This window comes from Danio rerio, chromosome 15 (genome assembly GCF_049306965.1).
Source record: "Danio rerio strain Tuebingen ecotype United States chromosome 15, GRCz12tu, whole genome shotgun sequence".
In the NCBI taxonomy this organism is placed as follows: domain Eukaryota; kingdom Metazoa; phylum Chordata; class Actinopteri; order Cypriniformes; family Danionidae; genus Danio; species Danio rerio.
The window spans coordinates 35,977,167-35,999,962 of NC_133190.1; the positions used below are offsets into that span (position 1 = coordinate 35,977,167).

General features: G+C 33.8%; 1 protein-coding gene across 12 annotated transcripts in view; it reads right to left on the bottom strand.

Moving 5' to 3' along the window:
- Window positions 1-22,796, bottom strand: part of nbeab (neurobeachin b) — a 770,985-nt gene that overhangs the window by 669,253 nt on the left and 78,936 nt on the right. The window lies entirely within an intron of this gene.

Here is a 22,796-nt window from a genome sequence, read left to right on the forward strand (position 1 = left end):
TTCAATGATTCCAACACAACCCACACATACCTGGTTCAAATCTCTAGACTCTATTATAACACAATTTTACTGGAAAAACAAGACCCCAAGAATTAAATTGACAACCCTACAGAAACCAAAAATACAAGGAGGATTAGAAGCACCACATTTTTACAACTATTTTTTGGCAAATCAGCTTCAAAACATACACAAATGGATTAAACCTAACTCATCAGAATACACATGGCAAGACATCGAACAATCAATATGCAAAGATATTAACATTTCAGAATTACCCTTTCACAGTCAATCAATCAAGAAACATCACTGTTTTAAAATGCCGACAATAGAAGCAACTCTGACAGCCTGGTGGAAATTCCATCAGGTCACAAATTCCCCACTCACACCATCTAAATACACCCCAATTTGGAACAACCTTGATTTCCTAGCCAACAAGAAGCCACTTAACTTTCGCACATGGGCAGCCAAAGGAATCACACAACTTCATCATATCTTTATTAATAATAATCTGGCACCATTTCCCCATATAGTCCAGACATACAGCATTGGGAGTAATTGCTTTTTGGAATATTTACAAATCAAATCATCAATTAAATCAAAATTACCTAACCAATCAATCAATCTAGACCTTCCACCTCAAATCTCAGAGTTTATTAATATATCTCCCTCTAAAAAATTGCTCTCCCAAATATACAAAATGATATCAAAATCAGACAATGCATTAGTTCTACCAACCACTAAATGGCAAACAGACTTATCTATTAATCCCAATGCTGCATTCTGGACTCAAATTTGCAAAAACACATTTTCCATGACTAAAAATGCTAACTTACAACTTATACAGTACAAAGTACTTCACAGATCACATTTAACTGGGCAGAAATTATTTAAAATGGGTTTCACGTCAGAAATATGTTCACATTGCACACAAAACACTCCAGACACATATCTTCATGCCTTATGGCATTGCACTTCAATTAAATCATTTTGGGAAAAGGTTACTGACTCACTCTCCAACTTAATGGGTTGTCACATCCCACTGTGTCCCTCCCTCTGCATATTAGGTGACATATCCACAATCAATGTAAATAATACAAATGGTCAGTTTCTGCTGGTGGCTCTAACTATCGCAAAGAAAACTATCCTCATGAACTGGAAATCAAGAAATACCATTCACATCTCATACTGGAAAAACCTATTAACAGAATACATCTCCATTGAAGATCCTCTTTGCCTGAAGCCATTCCCTAACAACACCTTCATCAGTACATAAACAAGAGGGGAGGGGAGAGATAGGGTCAGGTAGAGATAAGGAGGAAGAGAAAAAAAAAAAAAAAAAAAAAAAAAATTTAATTTAATTTAAAATAAATCAATTGGAAAAAAAAAGTATAATGTAAACAATCAAAATAAAAGAATCATAATTCGGTCTTTATATACTTCTTTACTTTCCCTTTTGTTCTATTTGTTCCCCTTTTCTGTCTCTATCAATGTTATTTATTCATTTTATTATTATTATTATTTATAATATTTGTTTTCTATTTATTATTATTATTATACATAAATTATCATTATTATTATTAATTTTTATATACCAGTACTTTTCCTGACCAGTCCAACAACAGATTAAAAAAAAAAAAAAAAAAAAAAAAAAAAAAAGGGAAAGAAAGAGAAAAGGAGGAAAGGAAAAAATAAGAGAGAGAGAGAGAAAAAAAAAAAACTACTTACATGTACTAAATTCACAGGGTAAAGTGTAACGTAGGCATGGCAGCCTGGGCACTGCACTGGACTGATCCATGCCACACGTTACACTTTTTTTAATGCATCACAAAGCAACTGACAAACACTTAATGCCCATCACACAACTACAACCTCCTCAATTTATTGTTACAGCTGTTGTTCTTTTTATTATTATTATCATTATTATTAGTATTATTATTATTATTATTACCAACATGAGTATATTATAGTTATCAAGTTAATAATCTATCATACATATCTTTAATATTATTCTTCCATGTGGGTTTGTACAATTCATAATTAGCATTGATATAGTGTTTTCTTTTTTATTTATTTAGTTTTTATTATTATTATAAGAATTTTTTTTTTGCTTATTCTCATTGCTCTGTTTGCTGAACTTTATTTATTTTATTTTTCACTCTTTTTGTTTCTTTTCTTTTTCTTCGACTCCCCCTCATTTTCTGTTTTTTTTTCTATTTTATTTTTATTTTTTATTTTATTTATTATTATTATTTTATTAATTTTGGTTTATTATTATTAGTTTGTTTTCTCTTTTCCTCTCTTTCCCCTTCTACTTACTACTATTATTATTATTTATTATTATTATTATTATTATTATTATTATTGTTATTATTATTATTATTATTATTATTATTATTATTATTATTATTATTACTTGTCTTCTCCCTGATTTCCCATCCTCCCCTTTCCTCGACATCCTTGTCATAAATGGTATTACTTTTATTTTTTGTTATCATTATTATTATTACTGTTCTGACTTGTCCTGTTATCTTTTCATTATCATTATTACAAGCATTTATACCATTATCATTAGTAAGGTTGCAGTTGTTGTAGTTGTAACAGTAGTAGTTGTAGTAGTAGTAGTAGTAGTTGAAGTAGTAGCCATTGTAATAGTATCGATTGTTATTAAGTAATTGTTACGGAGATTATAGAAGTTGTAGTTCATGTAGTAATAGATGTCATTGGTATAGTAGTAGCAGAAGTAGTAATGGTGTGGTGGTTACAGTAGTAGTAGTAGTAGTCGTTGTTGGTGTAGTAATATCAGTAGTAGATGTTGTTGATGTAGATGTAGTAGAAGTGATTGTAGTAGTAGTAGTAGTAGTGGCAATGGTAGTAGTAGTAGTAGTAGTAGTCGCAGTAGACATTGTTGTATTAATTGTAGCAAACGCTATAGTAGTATCAGTAGTAGTAGTAGTCGTTGTAGTAGTATCAGTAATAGTAGACATTGTAGTAGTAGTAGTCGTGGTTGTGGCTGTAGTAGAAGCATTAGTAGTTGTAATATAAGTAACTTTCTGTAGTAGTAGTTGGTGTAGCACTTGTGATTTATTATTATTGTTGTCAGTTATTACTGTTGTCCTTTCTTTCTTTTTACTCTCATATTTACTATCATACATTAATAAGCATTGTTGTTACTCTCTACCTCTGACTGGTTTCTTTCTATAAGTTTTATTTATATCTGTGACACTTGCTTCATTTATTGACTGTTATTGTTCCTAATGTATGTACTCTGACCTGTCCACCAAGTTACCTTTACATGCATACACACACTCACATGCACACACTCACGCACATACCAGTACCTAACTATATTGTTGATGTTTTTGTTGTTTTTGTTTTGTTGCTTTGTATTTGTTATCTGTTGATGTTTTCTTGTATTTGTATGATTTTTGCATATACTAATAAAAAAAAAAAATAAAAAAAAATAAATAAATAAATGAAATTGCATTTTTTCTACACGTTCAATTTCTCGAGCATGACTCGATGTTAAATATTTTGGTCCCAATTTATATTAAGCGGTCTCAAAGGAATAGTTCAACCAAAAATAAAAATAAACAAATGACCACATAATTTACTCACCCTCAAGCCATCCTCAGTGTATTTATCCGTTTATCTGTGAGATGAACACAGTTTGAGTAGTTTTACATGTATCCTGGCTCGTTCATGCTGTATAATGGTGTTGGATGGTGGCTTTTATTTAGAAGCTTCTAAAAGCACATAAATCTGTCGTCAAATTAACCCATACACGGCCAGGGGGTTAAAACATGTAATATGAAGGGAATCAATGTGTTTTTGTAACAAAAAAATTTAAAATTAAAGCTCAAATCACTGACTTCTGCCAGCAGAAAAATATACGTTATGTGCGACTGATGTAAACAATGTACGACACTATAGGGTTAAACGATTTAATCGAGACAATTTTCATGTGCATTTTTTTCAGAGTTTACTACACAGATTCATGTAAGCTACACCAAAGCTATAGTGCACAAAACATTTAGCTTAAAAAATTCTGTTTAATCTGTTTTAAATTCGAATTAGATTTATGCTGTCAATAATGCATCGAGATAATCGTTTTGTGATAATGACAGTCGAATGTCTGAAATAAATCCTTCTGTGAGACTATTCCATAGTCGTGTGTTTATTAGTCATATTGAATAAAGAAAAGCAGTTAAATCTGTTTATTTACCGTCCCGCTATTTCCCCCGGGGGATTTTCTGGGTTTCTTAATGTGTATTTAGAGAGGTTTGTGAAATCTGGCCTTTGAAGGATAATTACTACAAAACACACTGTGCTTCCTTGAAAATATGTTCATAACAATCGCAGCTTTGCTTGTTCGCGTTTGTGATTTTAGGATGCAAATGCAAAAATACGGCCACGGAAATTTCATACTTAAGTGTCCAAAGACCTTAATGTAAATCAACAACAAAAGACAACATAACTGTTAAGTATGACAACAGGTTTCGGATACTGTGACTTTAAGAAGTTTCTTCCTTATGTTTCTTTAAAATAATGTTTTTAAGATTAATATTTTAACATTATGTATTACACGGCTTTCTGGAACATTGATTCTGATTGGTATGTCACAGCATTCCACTGTATGTTATTCCCAGATAACAACCGCTCAGACTAACAGTACATGCTTATCCAGGTACTTTGAATCATCTTGTGAATACATTCACATCCATATGTCACAACATTGTTTTTGACTATTTAATGCCAAGGCGAGGCAGTGGTGCAGTAGCCAGTGCTGTCGCCTCACAGCAAGAAGGTTGCTGGGTCGCTGGTTCGAACCTCGGCTCAGTTGCCATTTCTGTGTGGAGTTTGCATGTTCTCCCTGCCTTCGCGTGGGTTTCCTCCGGGTGCTCCGGTTTCCCCCACAGTCCAAAGACATGCGGTACAGGTGAATTGGGTAGGCTAAATTGTCCGTACTGTATGAGTGTGTGTGTGTGTGGATGTTTCCCAGAGATGGGTTGCGGCTGGAAGGGTATCCGCTGCGTTAAAACTTGCTGGATAAGTTCCGCTGTGGCGACCCCGGATTAATAAAGGGACTAAGCTGACAAGAAAATGAATGAATAAATGTTTAGTGCCACCTTGTGACTGAATAACATGTAGGTTAGTGTATGCTTAACCAGCATTATTCAGCCGTTTTCATTCCTGTCTTGCCTTTAATTAAATAATTAATAAACTATTATGGCTTGGAACAATGTTTTGTGTCAAATTGTTCCATTTTGCAACAAGTAGCCATGTAATAAATGGGATAAAGTACATCCAGGTTTTTTTTTTTTTTTTTACAGAATAAAGAAGTTCAGTCTTATAAACTTTGCTCCACTTCAGGCTTTATTCTGCAACACCAACCTCCTGGATGTACTCTTATTTAAGGTATATTTAGCCTGTCTGCTATGGCTCAAGATCTTTTAGAGATTTCAGCATTGATTCAGTATTGATACATATCAAATCATCAGTATTCTCTACAGCATTAACACAGAGGAAGAGGAGGTGCTATTCATCAGCCTGAGAGAAAAAGAAAATGAGGAGAAATGTCAAGGTGAATTTGTGCTCTCATTTTAGAGACGTGTCATTATTATCTGAAGAGCAGGATGACAAGGAGTGAAAGAACAAAGGTCAGAAACATTTTATACTGAGAGACAAATGTGTGACCAGGGCCATGGGGGAACGTGCAGTCTGCAGTTAAAACTCACCAGTGCAAAATAAGAGAGAAATTCACTGTTGGTGAGTGTATGAAACTGTAACCCACAAGTGATTGGTAACTTTTTATTAAGTCTAACAATGACTGAGGATTCTTTGAGTTTAAGTGTGATTATCAAAACACAAGACTGCGTTGTAATCATAATGTGATCTTTGACTTCATGACAGCAATGTTTTTTAATGAGGTTGTTCATCCAAAATAACTCCAACAATGCAAGTGAGCTTGAGCAGGTTATTATGTGCATTTAAAAACACAACATGCAAGGAACATTTTGGTAATGTTTATAAAGCTGATGTTAGCATAAAAAAACTATTATTGTCATGAAGAATGTCAGTTAAGTAGTATAATTATTTTCCTTCATTTATTATTAACAACAAAAACAAATAAATACAACAACATATTTTTTAAATAATTTATTTTTTATAAATTTATAATTTATATTATTTTATATTATATTATTTACATTTATTTATCAGTTTAATATTTTTATTTAATATTATTTTATTCACATTAGTTTATCAGTTTATTATCATTATTATTATTTACATTTTTATTATTCTTTTAGTTTCATTAATTAATTGTCCTTCGGCTTAGTCCCTTTATTCGTCAAGGCTCACCACAGTGGAATGAACCATCAACTTATCCAGCATATGTTTAACACAGCGGATGCCCTTCCAGCTGCAACCCAGTATTGGGAAACACCCATACACACTCATTCACACAAACTCATACACTACGGCCAATTTAGTTCATACAATTTACCTTTACTGCATGTCTTTGGACTGTGGGGGAAACCGGAGCACCCGGATGAAACCCACACGGACATGGGGGAAACAAGCAAATGGGGAGAAATGCCAACTGACCCTGCCAGGACTTGAACCAGCAACCTCCTTGCTGTGAGGTGACAGTGTTAACCACTGAGCCACCATGTCACTTTTTAATTTTTATTATATTATTTATTTTTTTATTGGTTACACTTTAATGAATTTGAATAAACACGAATCACGATAAGTAGTAGCAGAAAGAATAGTATTAATAGCATTGTGGAACAAAATGTTAGTAACAAAAACAACAACAAACATTCATTCATTCATTTTCTTTTCGGCTTAGTCCAGGGGTGTCCAAACACTGAGTAGTAGCAGAAGTATTAGTAGTAGTAGTAGTAGTAGTAGTAGTAGTAGTATAGTAGTAGCAGTAAAAGTTGTCATCATCTTAGTAGTAGTAGTAGTAGTAGTAGTAGTAGTAGTAGTAGTAGTAGTAGTAGTAATAAAACAGCACACACAGTTTCTTGGTTGGTAAGATCTATATATCTTTTAATCTCATGCATATATTTGTTTGCATGTCTTAGAAAAGTTTATTAATAATAATTGATATAATTTTCCAGCTTAATGGCCAGTAAAAATTATTTATGGCTGAGAATACTTCAAATCATCATTCATTGACAGATGTGACAAAACATCTTCCAGAAAAATCTTCCAGAATAAAAATAACATCGACCTTAAAAGTCTATGACCTGATTCATTCATTCATTCATTCATTCATTCCTTCATTTTTCTTCGGCTTAGTCCCTTATTTGTCAGGGGTCACCACAAAGGAATGAACTGCCAACTACTCCAGCCTATGTTTTACACGACGAATGGTCTTCCAGCCACAATCCAGTACTGGGAAACACCCATGCACTTTTACATTCACACGTGCTCATACACCAATTTTGTTTACCCAATTCACCTATTGTGCATATCTTTGGACTGTGGGGGAAACCGGAGCACCTGGAGGAAACCCACGCAAACATGAGGAGAAAATGCAAACTCCACACTGAAATGCCAACTGGCCTAGTCGAGACTCAAACCAGCAACCTTCTTGCAGTGCTAACCACCGAGCCACCATGCTGCCCCCTTTTGACCTGATTATGAATGATTAATAAGTGACATAACATAACTCATTCTTTCCGTAACTCGTTGTATCCATAAAAACAATCTTTAGCATGGAAGCCAATAAGCAAACACTCGACAAGCAAACAGTAAATAAATAAAGCAGCAGCTCAGTGTCTCCACACAGCTGCTCCCTGGAGGTGGAAGAGGAACACAGCCTGAACTGTGTCTAGAGAGCAGACAGCGGTGCGCTCCTATTTTATATGAGTGATAAAAGAGACACCGACACCTGGAGCAGCCGCTATATGTTCGTCTGACAGATTCAGCACTACGGACAGCTCCAGAAACCGGCGGGACACTTCAGCTGCAAACCCCAGAGAAATCACTGCAGCACGTGTTCTCCGTTCCAGGGCTAAACTAACGTCTGCTGCTTGAGTTTAGCTCTGATAGAGGACACAGTGTATAGGAAATGCTTATATACCCTTGAGAGGCAGTTTGAGATTGTAATCACACTGAGAAAAAACAGCAAATGCATGAGCCATGTCCATTTCTATCGCCATGCTTTCTGAACATACACTGTCAAAAATGCTGGCTTCCACACAACTGATTTGTGTTGGGGCAACATGAAGAAATTAAGCAAGCAAATTGAGGTAGATTGAACATAAAACAATTATGTTGTCACCAAAAAAAATTGTGTGGTTTTAGCTAATTTTTTTGAGTGTAGTAGTAAAACAATTTTGAACACTTGTCAAAAGACACAAGATTTTTTTTTGTTTGTTTATTTTCTAAGGCTGTATAATATACATACTGTACATACATGTATAATAATATACATATATATAATATACCCTAACCCTAACCCTAACTATACAGACTATGTAAAAATTAAAGCATATAACACTTACTATGAATAACAGTATATAATGGAAGAGATTGCATTGCTAAAACAAAACCAAAAAAAAGTACCCAATAATAATGGCAGTATTTTTAGGACATTTATATATTGGACATCATATATGATAATACTCTTTATATTTTATTCTATATATTTGAATTGTACTTTTCAATATGTTAGGGAAAATCAGAAAAAAGAAAAAGAGAAAAAAGATCAGTAATCAGGCTTGGGTGTGGATAGAAAATTGAAGTCAGGTGTGGTAAAGCAGATTTAAGTTATGTTTTAGAATGATGTACTTGTTTTATCTTTGACTAACATTTCAATTTAATTGATGATCTGAAACATTAAAATGTGACAAACATAAAAAAGGACATCAGTAAGGGGGTAAATTCTTTTTTCACACCACTGTGCATACATATACAACATTTTTATTTAATTATTATAACTTTTTTTTTTTTACTTAGGAAGTAATAATAATGCACGGGAAGCAATAAGTCGGTTGTGTTTATGTAAATGTGGGTGCTGCACACAGGAGAATCTGTCAATACCATCAAGAAACTGAAATCGTGAGAGGACTGTATTATGCAAGCGAATGCGCTTTCTTAGTTCAAATTTTCACAAGAACTGCTGACCGCAAACTCTTTGACTATGGCAGCTCTCCAGATCTACTGTACAACAGTGACGAGAAAAAAAAAACAGTACAGTACGTTTCTGATAAATGGATTTCAGCAAAAGCAGAGGTGTTTCTGTTCAGAGTTATGTTTTATACATAAAATATAGTCTTTTTGTCATATTGCGAAACATTTTGGAGCGGCACAGTGAATCAGTGGTTAGCACTTTTGCCTTACAGCAAGACGGTCACTGATTCGAGTCCTAATTGGGCCAGTTGGCATTTCTGTGTGGAGTTTGCATGTTCTCCCCGTGTCCATGTAGGATTCATTTGGGGGCTCCTGTTTCCCCCACAGTCTAAAGACATGCACTGTAAGTGAATTGGATGAACTAAATTCATGCAAGAGTGTATTGGTGTTTCTCAGTACTGGGTTGCAGCTGGAAGGGCATTCGCTGCATAAAATGTATGCCAGAATAGTTGTCGGTTCATTCCGCTGAATGAACCCAATAAATAAGGAACTAAGCCAAAGGAAAACGAATGAAATAAATGAAACATTTTGTGTATTGCCTGTGCATTGAGATTTATAAGGATTTTAAGTAAGCATCAGGCAATGACATGAGTAAAGTCAAGTAATTAAAGATCATATTGATTAAATAAATTACTTTTCACAGATACAGATAGTAATCATAAAAGCAATTAAAATAAATGTTTAAGGATGTAATCAGTAACTCTTTTGAACAACAATAGAGCAGGAAATAAAGCTAGTTGGATAAAAGTGAGGTGAAGAAAATAAAACTGACAGTGGCTCTTGCTCTACAAACCGGCTGTGGTTCTTGTCTCTATGGCAGCAGGTCACTTGTTTATGATCTCTTTCATTCAAGACCCATTCATTTCCATCTGTCTGGACGTAATTGCCTCTGGTCATCATATGTTCCTGCTGCTTTATGACACAAACACGCTCGCAAGTCCACACTGCTGGGCACTTCTAGGAAAACTGTACTCCGGCTCTTAAAAAATAATGATTAGGAGCCGCTCGTTCGCATGTGCAGTCAAATAACCAGCTTCATTCCGGTAATAATACAATTACGTGCATCTATTTTTGTGCGATTAAAGATTAAGCTAAAACTTACCCGCCGTGGAAAAAGATTACAATTTGATTCGATTTACAGTACATTCATTATAAATGTATGGTAGTATGTTATATTTAATTTTTTTTTCAATAAAATAAATAAATAAATAAAATAAAATAAAATAATTATATAAAATAAAATAAAAATACATGTAAAAAAACTAAATTAAATAAAAAAATAATAAAATAAAAAAATAAAATAAAATAAAAAAAGAGTTTGCATGTTCTCTCAGTGTTGGCATGGGTTTCCCCCACAGTCCAAAGACATGCGGTGTAGGTGAATTGGGTAAACTAATTTTGTTTGTGTGTGAATGTGAGAGTGTATCGATGGTTTTATAGTTAGCGGTTCATTCTGCTGTGGCAATCCCTGATAATCAGGGACTAAACTAAAGGAAAATTAATGAATAAAATAAATTAAAATAAAATAAATAGACTGAAGTACTGCAATAAATACTTAAGTACTTAATATTTTATGATTTTATTATGGTGGCATTATGCTTTTACACTGTACATTGAATTGTATTTCCAGTAAGATGACAGAAAATACCTTGATTAATAACAGTTTTTTACTTTATATACTGTAGTAAGAAATGAAGAATATGAATAGAAGCATTATTTAAAAGAGCGTGTGTAAGACCGAATATTCCTTAAAAAAATGGATGGATGGATGGATGGATCGAAATGTATGAAAGCATATGGAATAATACAGGGGGGGGGGGAGATAATATAAAATAAAACATCTCAGAAAATATTCATAATTGAAACCAATTTGGTGCAATAACACAGCTTTAAGCACATGCCTGTGTGAGCAACCACTTAAACCTCCAACTAAAAAGCTCTTAGTTTGATGAATTTTCTGGTATCAGAGCGACTTTTTAACAGAAAGGTTAAAGAGCTCAACAGCATCTGTGGAGATGAGAAACGAACAGCTCCAGTGTGGAAGAGCAGAGGAGAAAACCAGACACTGCTCACTATATGAGAGAACTCTACACATTAGCATATGTTCAGCCACAGCCAGTCAGCTCGACAAGAAAGAGAGAGGGAGAGAGAGAGACTGCTTTAGGCCAGGCCAGTCATATTTACTTTATCAGTATGGCTGATGACACAGAGCACTGCATTCTGGGACAGGACTACATGATGATATGTACATTCGTTATAGAATAATATATTTTATGACAAAAAGCAACTGAAACATGATACCTGAATGATGTGATGTGATATATTTTGAGCTTAACTAGGTCTTTTTTATTTCAAACTAAATCAATAGTGTTTGTAATAAATGTTATGCTAAACATGTTATAATAATCAGGGTTTCTGCAAGTTTCGTTCATTCATTTATTTATTTTCTTGTCGGCTTAGTCCCTTTATTAATCCGGGGTCGCCACAGCGGAATGAACCGCCAACTTATCCAGCACATTTTTACGCAGCGGATGCCCTTCCAGCTGCAACCCATCACTGGGAAACATCCACACACACATTCACATAAACACTCATACACTACGGACAATTTAGCCTGCCCAATTCACCTGTACCGCATGTCTTTGGACTGTGGGGGAAACCGGAGCACCCGGAGGAAACCAATGTAAACGCAGGGAGAACATGCAAACTCCACACAGAAACGCCAACTGAGCCGAGGATCGAACCAGCCACTCAGCGACCTTCTAGCTGTGAGGCGACAGCACTACCTACTGCACCACTGCTTTGCCATATATATATATATATAAATATATATATATATATATATATATATATATATATATATATATATATATAAATATATATATATATATATATATATATATATATATATATATATATATATATATATATATATATATATATATATTTATATATATATATATATATATATATATATTTTATATATATATATATATATATATATATATATATATATATATATATATATATATATATATATATATATATATATATATATATATATATATATTTATATTTATATTTATATATATATATATATATATTTATATTTATATATATATATATATATATATATATATATATATATATATATATATATATATATATATACATGCAGTAAAATTTATAACCAAACCACAACCAAAATTGCCAGTAATACTGTTAAACAATTACAATTGTGTTGTAAAACTAAAGCAAAGATATAATTGTTAATTTACAGTATGCTTGTAAATTTGACAGCTTTTTACATTGTAGAAAGAGAGAAAGAGATTATAGTTGATTAATTATTATAATTTGAATAAACGTTTAGAAATTAATAATAATAAAAAATGCATTTTAAGTTCTGTAAAACACAGAACTTAAAAACAATTATATGAATTAACATTGTGAGAACATATTATAATATAAGATAAATAAATATATAATATAAATATTTGTTATAAATATATATAATAAATGTAGAATATATACAGTTTAAGTCAGAATTATTAGCCCCCTTTGATTTTTTCTTTTTTTTTTTTTTTTTTAGATATTTCCCAAATGATGTGTAACAGAGCAATAAAATTTTCACAGTATGTCTGATAATATTTTTTCTCTGGGAGAAAGTCTTATTTGTTTTATTTCGGTTAGAATAAGAGCAGTAAGATTTTTTTTTTTTAATTTTCATTGTTAGCCCCTTTAAGCTACATTTTCTTTCAATAAACATATATATATATTTATTAGTTCGATAATAAATGTCACTATGTCACTAGTGTCTTGAAAAATATCTAGTTAAATATTATTTACTGTCATCATAGCAAATATCAAATATTCAGTTATTAGAAATGAGTTATTTAAATTATTATGTTAAAAATGTGTTGAAAAAATCTGCTCCCTGTTAAACAGAAAATGTTTAACTTACAGAGTTTTTCACTCAGTAAGTTTAGATTGAACATTACAGTCACATGAATTTGAAAGCTATAATGATGTATATGGATAAATCATTTACTATAAATCCATAAATAATGCAATATTCCATTAAATCTGAGAATTGTCAATTTTGAATTCATGTTGCCTTTAAGGTATGATCAGTATGATAAATAGTGCAATGTAATACGCTGAAATCAAGCCCCGCGCACATTAAATCTGTGCCGTCAGTTTTATTCCACTGTTTTCTAGCGCCTACAGTCAAACACACATTATGAACCGGGATCAAGATTCATCTGTTTTTATGACGGGTGTCAAACGCCTTTCACTTTCTAATGGCTAATTAAGTCCTTTCACAGTTGTCACAACGCATTAACCTTATTAAGTTCTGAGTTCTGAGGCCAACTGAATTAGTCGCAGGAATGAGGAGCACATGGAGTACTGGCTGCTGGCCAAAATGAAGGTTTTGAAGAGGGCAGAAACGGGACAGCAGGTCAACAGCGGCGTTAGTTCATCTACTGTCAGAGATTATACTGCTCTATACTGAACAGCTCCGGGAGATAGAGTCATGAAACACTGTGAGAGTAACAAACCTGAAATTCATCAACTGACTCAATCTAAACATCTTCGATGTCATACTAAAACATTGCGATATGCTATAGATTAGAATATGATACAGAAATTAAGAAATACACGGACAATATTTGGTGTATTTTTTTTTTTAGATTGCTAATACATTTCACAGTAAATTGCATTTTAAAAGCATGGCAAGTAACATAATTAGTTCAATTATAATTAAATTTAATATATATATTAGGCCTGCACAATATATCATTTTAGCATCGATATCGCAATGTGTGCATTCACAATAGTCACATCGCAGCATCTGCAACGTGGAGTTGGGATTCTTATTGTTGATCAGCAATGACGAATGTACACTGCTTATATTTTACATTACATTTGATAATTCAATAATAGGGGCAGGATAAAATAGCAATATGCATGAGGTGGCGCTTCTCGTAATAGTGAATCGAACATTCATCAATGTGGCAATTCTGAGAAATATATGTGCTGTTAATAAAATAAATACATCATACTGTATAACATTTTGATGCATATCCCACTTCATTAACAGATATCATGATATATTGTGAATGGTTTTCTTGTGATATATCGTTGATATCGTAATCTATCATTATTGGGGGCAAAATATCATGATAATATCGTATCGATTCATATTACTGTATCTAAATATCTGACTACCTAGTTCACTTTTTTCTTTGCTCTATCTTTTTTAATTATCCTTGCAATTTCTTTGATTCACTCCTTTACAAGATTATTACAATAAAACTTGATGATTTTATTCCTAATAGAGCTATTCAATCATCCGTATTCATATCGCAATTAAATCACACCAAAATAAAATATTGCAATGACAGATTTATATTATATATATATATATATATATATATATATATATATATATATATATATATATATATATATATATATATATATGTGTGTGTGTGTGTGTGTGTGTGTGTATATGTATATATATATATATCATATAAATCTGTCATTGCAATATTTTATTTTGGTTTTTATTTATATATAAATATATATATATATATATATATATATATATATATATATATATATATATATATACACACACACACACACACACACACAAAAGTACAAATTTTGATTTGTGATTTTTTAAATTATTAATGAATCATATATTTTATCTAAATAATTAATGTCTATGTGAATGTTTTTATTATTAAATGTATTTTTTATTTATACTTTATAAATATTATATATATTTTGTGTATATTTTTAAAATGTATGTAGCTCTCTCTCTCTTTCTTTCTCGCTCTCTAACTCTTTCTCTCTCTCTGATTTTCCCATAATACTTACATAATAAATATAGATCCTTTTCACATTTCCGGGTTTCTCAGTAGCAGAAGTCATCATAGTTGGGAAAACTTAGAGCGTAGTGAATAAGAGTAGTAGAGAATAGTACAACAAATACTCAAAGTGCGTGTTTGCGTGCGTGCATGTGTGTGAGATTTTGGAGCTCAGCAGCCCTCATTCACTCCTGTTTCGAAACAAAGAGCTGGCAGGAAACAACACAAAAATCCAGCAAAATGGCTCGTTTTGTGTCTCACATAAGAAAGAGAGTCATATGGGTGTACAATACCATGAGGGTGAGCAAATGACAGCAATTTTCATTTTCATTCAGCTCTTTTTCATACAACAATGCATGGTAATCATGTCTATCAAGTTGAAAAAAGGACAAAACACATTACAAATAACAGCCTGCATGAATGTTCTTCAAATGTAACTTTAGTGGCACCCCGACAAAAAAAATTGAGTAACAATAAGAGGATGAGCTAAATGATGACAGACTTTTTATTTTTGGGTAAACTATAAGGATGAGCTGTACATATTGTTTATGACAAAATATTACAATTAATATTAAAGCTTAGTAATATTAATATTAATGTTAAAATCATACAATTAGGGCTGCAGATATTTATCAGCCATTACTCGGTTAATTCAAAGCTATCAGCATATTGGCAATGATATAAAAAAGCAGATACCAATGATTTATTAGTAACACAGAGGAAATAAGCTGCATAGCTTTGGATAATTCAGCATTTTTTTTTCTGAAACACTATAAAAATACCAAAAACATCTGTATGCATTTTCATTCTATAATGCCGTTTTAAAACCAATTCGCACTAGTGTAAACAGTACCTGAATAATGCATTTGCTTAATTTCTTAATGAATACTTCATCTTGAACAATTCAACCGAGGCTTATTCTAAAAGTGTACCACTATATACATTTCTGGGGAGCATCAAATACGTCACAGGACCTACTTTTTTTTTTTTTGCATTCGCAATGTACACTTTTACAGATTTCAAATTTCTCTTGTGACTGCCATTCTACTGGACAAACTGGTAACAGCGTGAAATCTGTGGAAAATATGGAAGTAACAACGAAAAGGAATGGCATCACACCACTATTATTATTATATACAGTTGAAGTCAGAATTATTAGCCCCAATATATAGTTGATGTAGGAATAATAGCCCCCCTGAATTATTATTTTTTCCCCAATTTCTGTTTAACAGAGACACATTTCTAAACATAATAGTTTTAATAACTCATCTCTAATAACGGATTTATTTTATCTTTGCCATGATGAAACAAAAAAATATTTTACTAGATTGTTTATTAAGTTAAATAGTCAGGATAGGGTAATTAGGCAAGTTATTGCTATATATATATATATGTGTATATATATATATATATATGTGTGTGTGTGTGTGTGTGTGTGTGTGTGTGTGTGTGTGTGTGTGTGTGTGTGTGTGTGTGTGTGTGTGTGTGTGTGTGTGTGTGTGTGTGTGTGTGTGTGTGTGTGTATGTATGTATGTATGTATGTATGTATACATATATATATATGAGCGAGGCAGTGGCGCAGTGGGTAGCACGTTCGCCTCACAGCAAGAAGGTCGCTGGTTCGAACCTCGCGTTTCTGTGTGGAGTTTGCATGTTCTCCCTGCCTTCGCGTGGGTTTCCTCCGGGTGCTCCGGTTTCCCCCACAGTCCAAAGACATGTGGTACAGGTGAATTGGGTATGCTAAACTGTCCGTAGTGTATGAGTGTGTGTGAATGTGTGTGTGAATGTTTCCCAGAGATGGGTTGCGGCTGGAAGGGCATCTGCTAGGTAAAAACTTGCTGGATAAGTTGGCGGTTCATTCCGCTGTAGCGACCCCGGATTAATAAAGGGACTAAGCCGACAAGAAAATAAATAAATAAAGGAATATATATATATATATATATATATATATATATATATATACCAATTAAAAACAATTTGTTGTGCGTTAAATAACTTCACATGCAATTTAAAAGCTGTTGAATGTGCATTCCACTATACAAAAATGGAATTAGCTTGTTAACAAAGGTTCGGCGGCAAAACCACGTCTCACTTTGTCTCCTTAACCAATCACCTACTCCCTAAAACTTATTTAAGGGAGACCAGGCCCCTAGCAATGTTTTTGCTATTCTCTGGAACCCACCATCCCTCCCTCTATTTCCTTGCTTCCCATTAAAAATCCTATAACCCTCTCTCCACTCCTAGGTTGAATCGGGGGGTCCAATCACTCTACCAAAATATTACAGAGACGGTACCCCCAACCTGAGTCTTAGGTTGATCGTAGGACGCCCGATCAACCTATCAACTTGGTCCCTGTTTATCCTCTTACTTCCCTTTCCCTTCATACCACTGTTCTCGTCCCCTTAATCCCTACATCCCTACAATAAAGTCTAGCTCAAAGAGTGGCGTGCTCCATGCTAGTGAAATGAGTATAATGAGTATCACTCGTAGTAGCTGCCATGGTTACAAGTAATGTTTGAAGGAAGCACATTTATTCCAAACTGTGATCAAAACTGCCTGGACCTACCTGTGAGTTTCAACGAAATTAATGCACATGCTCCAGCCAACCAGAATCAAAAGTTCCAACACACAATATATTAGTCAATATCACCCAACCATAATAAATTATCTCTTTATTTATACTACACATTAATTTAGCTGATGTTCTTTTCCAAAACATCTTAGGCCAATTTCAAAGGAGCAACCTGTGGCTTAATGTTTTGCTAGATTAGTGTTGGATAGTTCATGAGTTGCACCAGCTCTTTAACCACTAGTCTCCAATGCACACACACACACACACACACACACACACACACACACACACACACACACACACACACACACACACACACACACACAAACAAACAAACACCCATGCATAACAAATGTAGGCTGCAATAGGTGGCTAAAAACCAAAGAAAAAAAAAACCCATGAGGTTTACCACAAGCCCACTGCATTGCAGACAAACCCATTATGTGTGTGTGTGTGTCTGTGTGTGTGGGGGGGGAAGTAATGGAGAGAGTAAAGGAAAGAAGGAACAAACAAAACAACAGTGACTGAGTGAGTGTGTAAATCGTTTTTCAGCACACGACTGGCTGGATTCAGAGTCCCTCAGTGCCACTGCGACACACACTATATAGCAGGTATGTGGCGGCGTTAATATGCAGGTCACACACGCTGGTGAAGTGGAGAGTGGCCCTGCAGTACACACGCACACACACACAGATGCAGTTGTCTTTCAGCCCAGTCAGCGTGGCCTTTACACTCCTGTGTTTACATACTGCAACCTCCTACAGTAAGAAATGCAGTCTATTACAGTGCGTCCCAGATGGTATGCAGGTATTAAAGTGCCTCTATTCTGCTTTTTCAGGTATTTCCATTCATGTAATGCGTAATGTAGCCATCCGTGAGTGCAAACAGTATAGCATGTTTTTAAAGATCAAAGTGCAAGATAATTGGAGTTATTATCTCCAAAAAGAAAGGATTGATTGTGAACAGCCTGAAATGAGTAGTCTCTAATTCCAGACTTAATTCCTGCACATTTGTAACAGATTTGTAATAGATTTGTGTAATACCAGCCTGTAGACTTATTTAGCCACTGCGGGCGATTACAGAAACTCGGTTAAAGGAACTAACCACCAGGCTTGTCCTCAAGACTACTTTTCTTTATTTACCCCAAGCACATTTCTGTTTCTAATCATTGCACCGAACAGACATATATAACATGGCTCAAATCCAAAATTTAAAGCCTATTTTAGGTAAACAGTTTGGGTAATACACGGCCAATATACAAGCATATCACGCGAGTAGCAGTGCGATATGGTTGTATATCGGCACTTGTGGGAGGTGTGTGTTGGCTCAAGGCCACAGACCGAGTGCCTTAGTGTCCCACCAGTGACGCACTGCTATGAGTGTGATATTGCGTCAATACAACAGTTTAATCTTAAAACCCTTTTGTATTAGGAACTACTTTCTTCCGCCATTCATTCACATTCGCAGCTGACGTCGAAACAGCAGAAACCATTCCTACTTCACCAACGTCACTTGAGAGCTAGTATTTGAATGATTCTTTAGCATAGTGTCTAAAACTGATTATTTTGCTCACATTTTAAGATTATAAAGCTGAACGGCATGAATTTCCATCAGTCTACAGAGATTTCCCTGTATTGCTCTGTTGCAATTAAATTTTACAATAATAAACCCCGGAAAAACAAGCTCTGCTTAGTATGACAGGGTGACCGCCGACATGCTGAATCTCCGAAATTATTTATATTTAAAACAGGCACCATAAATAACTTGCATAGTTTCCATCTAAAAAACTATATTCATGCTTAAAAGCTTTAAAAGTATATTATGTTGTCCAACAGCTGCAATATTTGTCAAACCATAGTGAGTTTATTGAGCTGCTGTCACTATGTGGGCAGAATAATATGAGTTCTGATACTGCAGAACATTGCCTTGCTATCAGCCAATCAGATTCGAGAACCAGACAGAACCATTGTATATATATATATATATATATATATATATATATATATATATATATATATATATATATATATATATATATATATATATATATATGAAAAGTTCTAATATTATCTATTACATGAATACTAGATATTACATTCAAACTGTTGAATGTTTAAGAGCAAGGCTTTTATTTACATACAGACTGTTCAGTCAAATACTAAAAGGGATAGATGCAAATTCCATCACCATTTACTGTCCCTGATGTGATTATAAGGATATATGCTATAAACATTAATATGTTGGATATTAGAAGCCATTGACATATATTGGTAGGGGTGAAAAAATGTATATGGAAGTCAATGCCTTCTAGTTTAGAACAAGTGGTAATCATTTACTGACCCTCACTTTTTTGTGAACAGTTCCTTTAAGCTTATCAAAAAAACTAATAGTATCAATTAGACTCCTTCAGCTAATTCTATATTCCTGGCATGGTTAGGGTACATTCAAAATGTACACCCTCTCAATGTAAAAATAATAAATAAATAAATACAAATAAAAAATCTATTAAAAAAAAGGCCACTGTAAAAATGTTAATTTATGATAATTAATGCATATTTGCTGTTTATCTTTGATAAAGATCAGCCATTGCTTTGCCACTCAAATTCCTTCATCTGTGACTAAACATCTGACTCTTCAGCAGTAACCTCCAAACAGATTAGATAGATCCAAGCAATGTTTAGTATCCACGACAAGAGCAGCAACATCAGTATCACCAAAAAATCAGAGTATATTATGGACAGCATTGGTATATCCTGCTCTGCCTTAACAGCTAGGTTATCAAAGTACTCAAACTAAACAAACAGCTCGAGCAAACACAGAAGATCCCGGTTTAAATCACAGAACCGATGCCAGAAACCACACAAATCTAATAAACCAGTCTGGAAATCAATATTCTGAAAGCACATTCATGAACTTAATCTGACACACAAACAAATGGCTTTTATTTTCAAATTTTAACAACACATCAGCTGTAGCCAGATTCTCTTAGTTACTAGCATAAAGAAAAGAGTGAGCCATAACTATTTCCAGCAAATCTGTGAGGAATTTCTTTGTTATTAAACCAAGCTGTTCTTAGTTATATTTGTTTTCTAATGTCAGCCTTATGACATCAATTAAACCTTTTAGCTGAAAACTTGCTTTTTGTTAATTCATAAAATATAATTTGATCACTTAAAAAGAGTAAAAAAAAAATGTGTACAGTCAATACAATATTCATACAGTGACTTATGAAGCAACAGTAGTTTTACAGAAGAAACCGAACATTATTTATAACAGTATTATCTTTAATCCACAGTGTTGACTGGTTTCTTGAAAACTAATTCCTTTCTATAAACCAATTCATTGAAAGTTAAACAAATCATTTACCAGTTTATGTAATAATGTACATTTTACACAAATAGGCCATGTTTTACATTCCTAAAGCATACAAAATTAATCATTTTTGAGATTTTGACATGTTTTTAATAAAAAATTATTTTAAATAGAAAAAAATTATAGGTGGGCATAGATAATTTTTTTTAATCTAGATTAATAAATAATAAGTCCCAAATAATAAGTCTTTGAGAACAGGTTTCTAAAGCCATGTGGCGCATTAGACCAGAGGCTCATCTCCTGTTTCCAAAATGCATCACAAACTGCTTGAGAAACTGTTTTACTATGATAATTGGTGATGAAAATAAATGATGTTCAATAAGATGTACTTGTGTTTACTAACTGTTTATTCAATTAAACATGAATGTTGAACTGTAGGCCTACATAAGTTCAAAACAGCAATTTTTGATTACCTTAATCCGACTAAAGTCATAACTGAACTCAACAGTAATGGAATTAGGACATGTGGAGTATTCATATATTAGTGGCATTATTGAAGTAAACACTGCAATCAAACTATTACCGTCATGTAGGACTTTTCACCATATTTTCATTGCATCGTTGAGTGATGCAATCTCAGCTTGCATCATAAATCCAGATCCTACTGATATTTTCCGACAAGATCCACACATGCTGCTGTCAGTAAAGAACCGCACACAAACACACACAGATTGCGAACCTTACTCCTTATTTGCGTCTAATACACCAGAGTGTCACAGGGGCATGAATGAAATGTTCATTAGTTAAAGTGAAACTGCCGAACTGCAGTTAAAGTCAGGCATCCTGCTGATTTGATTCAGAAGGGCACATTTTGGTCAAACGGCTGACCGGTCAGGTATACGTCCGCGCTCAAATATTAAGGTGAAAGTCACCATAGCTTGCGTAGAATAGACCCAGCACCCAACCCAACTTTAACAATAGATTAACGGTGATATTTTTTATCGCGCGACAAGAGTCTCACGTTAACGCAACACGTTAACGCTGATAACGGCCCACCACTACTAATAAAGCAAATAAATGCATTGTATAATTAATTCATTTATTTTCTGTTTAGCTTAGTTCCTTTATTAATCCAGGGTCGCCACAGTGGAATGAACTTCCAACTTATCCAGCATATGTTTTACACAGCAGATGCCCTTCCAGCTGCAACCCATGACTGGGAAAGCATTGTATAATAATGAATAATAATGCAAATAAATACTGGTAAAAAAATATGGTTTGTCTAACCTCATTATTTGGCCAACACCAAAAAGTGTTACTTTGTGCCCCACTCTCCCCTATTTCTGTATTAAAACCAAACCTGATTTCCAAGACGTACCTTGATTATTACGTTTCCCAGTTTTCGGCAGCTGCCAATTAGCAGATGCTTTTATCCAAGTGACATTCAGTCACTGCATTGGGAGCAGGTATTAAAGGAACTCAGCATGCCCATGGGCATTGACTCATTCGCATTCAAACCAAGAGCTCTTCGCGACCTAGTCAAGTATCCAAAACTGCTCAGTTACTCATAGTCTACCCAAATGTTGGCTGTCCCCGCTGGGAGTTCTGGCTGTCTCCTCCAAGCTTCCACTTCATCCTTCGAAGATCCAAGTCAGTGGCGCGCGGTGCCGTAAAGCCAATATAATCCCACTTATCTTTGATGTCATCTCTACTTACGGGCCTCATCAAGAGCATTGCACCGCATGCTTCACCAACAGCAATAGACGAGCGGCTTTATAGTAGTTTCTCACCATTCTTAAGAGATATTGTTCGAGTTTGAGAAATGGGTTTTGATTTTGGAGGGATTTAAAACACTTTCAGTTCGCAGCATAATGGAACCAGATATCTTT